The sequence below is a fragment of the Schistocerca serialis genome, unplaced genomic scaffold, assembly GCF_023864345.2.
Source record: "Schistocerca serialis cubense isolate TAMUIC-IGC-003099 unplaced genomic scaffold, iqSchSeri2.2 HiC_scaffold_185, whole genome shotgun sequence".
NCBI lineage: Eukaryota > Metazoa > Arthropoda > Insecta > Orthoptera > Acrididae > Schistocerca > Schistocerca serialis.
In genome coordinates, this window is record NW_026047746.1 from 75,001 (window position 1) to 80,554 (window position 5,554).

At 52.0% G+C, this 5,554-nt stretch overlaps 1 non-coding gene across 1 annotated transcript; it reads left to right on the top strand.

Moving 5' to 3' along the window:
• The first annotated feature begins 3,437 nt into the window (after window positions 1-3,437).
• Window positions 3,438-5,368, top strand: LOC126443786 (small subunit ribosomal RNA). Its single transcript, XR_007582179.1, has one exon. It is a non-coding gene; the product is annotated as a small subunit ribosomal RNA (ribosomal RNA).
• The last annotated feature ends 186 nt before the right edge of the window (window positions 5,369-5,554 follow it).

Below are 5,554 nucleotides of genomic sequence, written 5' to 3' on the forward strand. Positions count from 1 at the left end.
TTAACCTAACCTACGTTGTGCCTTAACCTAACCTACGTTGTGCCTTAACCTAACCTACGTTGTGCCTTAACCTAACCTACGTTGTGCCTTAACCTAACCTACGTTGTGCCTTAACCTAACCTATGTTGTGCCTTAACCTAACCTATGTTGTGCCTTAACCTAACCTATGTTGTGCCTTAACCTAACCTATGTTGTGCCTTAACCTAACCTATGTTGTGCCTTAACCTAACCTATGTTGTGCCTTAACCTAACCTATGTTGTGCCTTAACCTAACCTATGTTGTGCCTTAACCTAACCTATGTTGTGCCTTAACCTAACCTATGTTGTGCCTTAACCTAACCTATGTTGTGCCTTAACCTAACCTATGTTGTGCCTTAACCTAACCTATGTTGTGCCTTAACCTAACCTATGTTGTGCCTTAACCTAACCTATGTTGTGCCTTAACCTAACCTATGTTGTGCCTTAACCTAACCTACGTTGTGCCTTAACCTAACCTACGTTGTGCCTTAACCTAACCTACGTTGTGCCTTAACCTAACCTACGTTGTGCCTTAACCTAACCTACGTTGTGCCTTAACCTAACCTACGTTGTGCCTTAACCTAACCTACGTTGTGCCTTAACCTAACCTACGTTGTGCCTTAACCTAACCTACGTTGTGCCTTAACCTAACCTACGTTGTGCCTTAACCTAACCTATGTTGTGCCTTAACCTAACCTATGTTGTGCCTTAACCTAACCTATGTTGTGCCTTAACCTAACCTATGTTGTGCCTTAACCTAACCTATGTTGTGCCTTAACCTAACCTATGTTGTGCCTTAACCTAACCTATGTTGTGCCTTAACCTAACCTATGTTGTGCCTTAACCTAACCTATGTTGTGCCTTAACCTAACCTATGTTGTGCCTTAACCTAACCTATGTTGTGCCTTAACCTAACCTATGTTGTGCCTTAACCTAACCTACGTTGTGCCTTAACCTAACCTACGTTGTGCCTTAACCTAACCCATATTGTACCTTAACCTAACCCATATTGTACCTTAACCTAACCCATATTGTACCTTAACCTAACCCATATTGTACCTTAACCTAACCCATATTGTACCTTAACGTAACCTAATTTGTGCCTTAACGTAACCTAATTTGTGCCTTAACGTAACCTAATTTGTGCCTTAACGTAACCTAATTTGTGCCTTAACGTAACCTAATTTGTGCCTTAACGTAACCTAATTTGTGCCTTAACGTAACCTAATTTGTGCCTTAACGTAACCTAATTTGTGCCTTAACGTAACCTAATTTGTGCCTTAACGTAACCTAATTTGTGCCTTAACGTAACCTAATTTGTGCCTTAACGTAACCTAATTTGTGCCTTAACGTAACCTAATTTGTGCCTTAACGTAACCTAATTTGTGCCTTAACGTAACCTAATTTGTGCCTTAACGTAACCTAATTTGTGCCTTAACGTAACCTAATTTGTGCCTTAACGTAACCCATGTTGTGCCTTAACGTAACCCATGTTGTGCCTTAACGTAACCCAATTTGTGCCTTAACGTAACCCATGTTGTGCCTTAACCTAACCTATATTGTGCCTCAACCTAACCTATATTGCGCCTTAACCTGACGCACGTTGTCGCTGAACCTGCTCTGTAATTGTTATGCAACTCGTTAAATTAGTGTAGTGTTGCCTAACCGCAACCCTCGCAATATAGTTCGCTATTCGCACTGCCCGGTCCCCTGTGTATCGCGTCATGTTAAACACCTTGCAGGTGTTGCTGACTTTCCACATGCTCCTGCTATACACTGTAATGTGGATAGCAGCAGGACGTACATGCCCCCCCCCCTTCCCCCCTGCCTTCGCAAGCTGGTCGTTGAGAAGTTTGCATGTTCAATGCCCTTCGCATGCCGACGTACTCAGCCTACGTTGTGGTACGGCCTGTCACCTGTCCGCCGATGTACGCAAAACCCACAAACTGTACTGCACATTGGTCCGTATGTACTGAATGATACATCGTGGCACATGTGTGACCGTACGACGACTGCGCCTAGCAACGGCAGACCATACAGTCCAAATATTGTGCACGCAGCTACGTGTCGTCTCCCTATAAGAGCTGGATTGCAGTGTGGTACGCCATTCAGACGTGTGGGAGGAACGGACGCCCTGGATGGCGATCAGCATGAGCAGTCTGTTGATGTAGTGGAGCGTGTATTCGGACGTAGTCGTCTCTTCTCACACACCGTGATAGCATGTTGCACCGCGTTCCACATCTGCGACATCCTGCAGAGGCCGGCTGACAGTCGTTCGCGCAATGGACACCGCATACGTACGGGGGCTACCTTCCACGTGTTCTCGAGGCGTGCACATGTTGTTGCGTCTATGTGGGCAGACGTAGTGTGTTGTGACACCTGACACAGGCATGCAATACTCGTTGCAAATGGCGATGGACGTCTACGTTTGCTGGTGACGTTACGCAAATGAACAACAGGTAACCCGTTGTGGTGCGGTTGTTCTCGCTAGAGGTGAATCAGTGTTGGCGACGATCGGTCGAGCTATTAACCGGTTGTTTCAGGGATACCCACCATGCCCACGAACGTGAAAGGGGACCCACCATGCCCACGAACGCGAAAGGGGATCTGGGTGTGAGGCGATACGCGGCGGTGGCTGGGTGGGACCGTCCCCGGCCGGTGAGGGGGGGCCGCCCGGCGTGCTGGCAGCGCGGTGCGTGGGCGCACGCGCTACAGCCGGCTGGTGGGGGCGGCCAGTGGCAGGCGCGCCGGCCGACGGACGCGGCAGGCGGCGCAGCTGCGCGCCGGCGCCCCCTGCTCGCGGCGCCTTGCGGCCAAAGTAGGTCCTCGCGGGCCCGGTGCGAAGCGCGGTGGCCATCTGCAGTGTGCTGGTCCGATTGAGGACTGTGTGCGCTGAGGATGCGCCGCCGCCCGGCGCTCGGCGCCGCGACGCCGTCTGCTGCTCGGTCGCCCCAGCGGTTCTCGCAGGTGGTTTGTATCGCAGCTGTGCGGACGTGTTGGCGCGTGCGCTGTGCTGGGAGAGTTCGCTTCGGCACCCAAGTGGGGCTTTTGTCCTTCTGTGGCGCTGGCGTTGGAGCTGCCGGTCACCGTAGGTGGCGCGTGTTGTCTCCCGCCGGCAATGCCACGACAGCACGCTCCCGGGCCTCTGTCGGCAGCGGCAAGCTCAGTTGGGAGCACGGGTGGTCGCACCTAAAGCGTCTACTCGCCTAACTCCGGGCGATTGCGCCTCTCTCGAACCCGACCAAGTACTTAGGACGGCGCTGCGCGCCGCCGGGACCTGAGAGGGTTTCGAGGTGTGTTGTGCAGGGGAGCTCAGCCTCCTCCTGTTTGCAGAATAATTGAGCGGACGCTTGCGTGTTCGCGCGGGCCCCCGGGACACACTCCCGGGCGGCCGGCTGCTCAGCTCTAGTTGACGCAGCTCCCTGGTTGATCCTGCCAGTAGTCATATGCTTGTCTCAAAGATTAAGCCATGCATGTCTCAGTACAAGCCGCATTAAGGTGAAACCGCGAATGGCTCATTAAATCAGTTATGGTTCCTTAGATCGTACCCACGTTACTTGGATAACTGTGGTAATTCTAGAGCTAATACATGCAAACAGAGTCCCGACCAGAGATGGAAGGGACGCTTTTATTAGATCAAAACCAATCGGTCGGCTCGTCCGGTCCGTTTGCCTTGGTGACTCTGAATAACTTTGGGCTGATCGCACGGTCCTCGTACCGGCGACGCATCTTTCAAATGTCTGCCTTATCAACTGTCGATGGTAGGTTCTGCGCCTACCATGGTTGTAACGGGTAACGGGGAATCAGGGTTCGATTCCGGAGAGGGAGCCTGAGAAACGGCTACCACATCCAAGGAAGGCAGCAGGCGCGCAAATTACCCACTCCCGGCACGGGGAGGTAGTGACGAAAAATAACGATACGGGACTCATCCGAGGCCCCGTAATCGGAATGAGTACACTTTAAATCCTTTAACGAGTATCTATTGGAGGGCAAGTCTGGTGCCAGCAGCCGCGGTAATTCCAGCTCCAATAGCGTATATTAAAGTTGTTGCGGTTAAAAAGCTCGTAGTTGGATTTGTGTCCCACGCTGTTGGTTCACCGCCCGTCGGTGTTTAACTGGCATGTATCGTGGGACGTCCTGCCGGTGGGGCGAGCCGAAGGCGTGCGACCGCCTCGTGCGTGCTCGTGCGTCCCGAGGCGGACCCCGTTGAAATCCTACCAGGGTGCTCTTTATTGAGTGTCTCGGTGGGCCGGCACGTTTACTTTGAACAAATTAGAGTGCTTAAAGCAGGCAAGCCCGCCTGAATACTGTGTGCATGGAATAATGGAATAGGACCTCGGTTCTATTTTGTTGGTTTTCGGAACCCGAGGTAATGATTAATAGGGACAGGCGGGGGCATTCGTATTGCGACGTTAGAGGTGAAATTCTTGGATCGTCGCAAGACGAACAGAAGCGAAAGCATTTGCCAAGTATGTTTTCATTAATCAAGAACGAAAGTTAGAGGTTCGAAGGCGATCAGATACCGCCCTAGTTCTAACCATAAACGATGCCAGCCAGCGATCCGCCGCAGTTCCTCCGATGACTCGGCGGGCAGCCTCCGGGAAACCAAAGCTTTTGGGTTCCGGGGGAAGTATGGTTGCAAAGCTGAAACTTAAAGGAATTGACGGAAGGGCACCACCAGGAGTGGAGCCTGCGGCTTAATTTGACTCAACACGGGAAACCTCACCAGGCCCGGACACCGGAAGGATTGGGCCCGGACACCGGAAGGATTGACAGATTGATAGCTCTTTCTTGATTCGGTGGGTGGTGGTGCATGGCCGTTCTTAGTTGGTGGAGCGATTTGTCTGGTTAATTCCGATAACGAACGAGACTCTAGCCTGCTAACTAGTCGCGTGACATCCTTCGTGCTGTCAGCGATTACTTTTCTTCTTAGAGGGACAGGCGGCTTCTAGCCGCACGAGATTGAGCAATAACAGGTCTGTGATGCCCTTAGATGTTCTGGGCCGCACGCGCGCTACACTGAAGGAATCAGCGTGTCTTCCTAGGCCGAAAGGTCGGGGTAACCCGCTGAACCTCCTTCGTGCTAGGGATTGGGGCTTGCAATTGTTCCCCATGAACGAGGAATTCCCAGTAAGCGCGAGTCATAAGCTCGCGTTGATTACGTCCCTGCCCTTTGTACACACCGCCCGTCGCTACTACCGATTGAATGATTTAGTGAGGTCTTCGGACTGGTACGCGGCATTGACTCTGTCGTTGCCGATGCTACCGGAAAGATGACCAAACTTGATCATTTAGAGGAAGTAAAAGTCGTAACAAGGTTTCCGTAGGTGAACCTGCGGAAGGATCATTACCGACTAGACTGCATGTCTTTCGATGTGCGTGTCGTGTCGCGCAACACGCAGCTACCTGTACGGCTCGCAGTAGCCGTGCGCCGCGTGCGGAACCACGCGTTCGTCTCAAAACTAACGGCAATGTTGTGTGGTACGAGCGCTGAAGCGCTGGAGCGGCTGGCCTGCGGCACCTGGCGCCTGGCGCC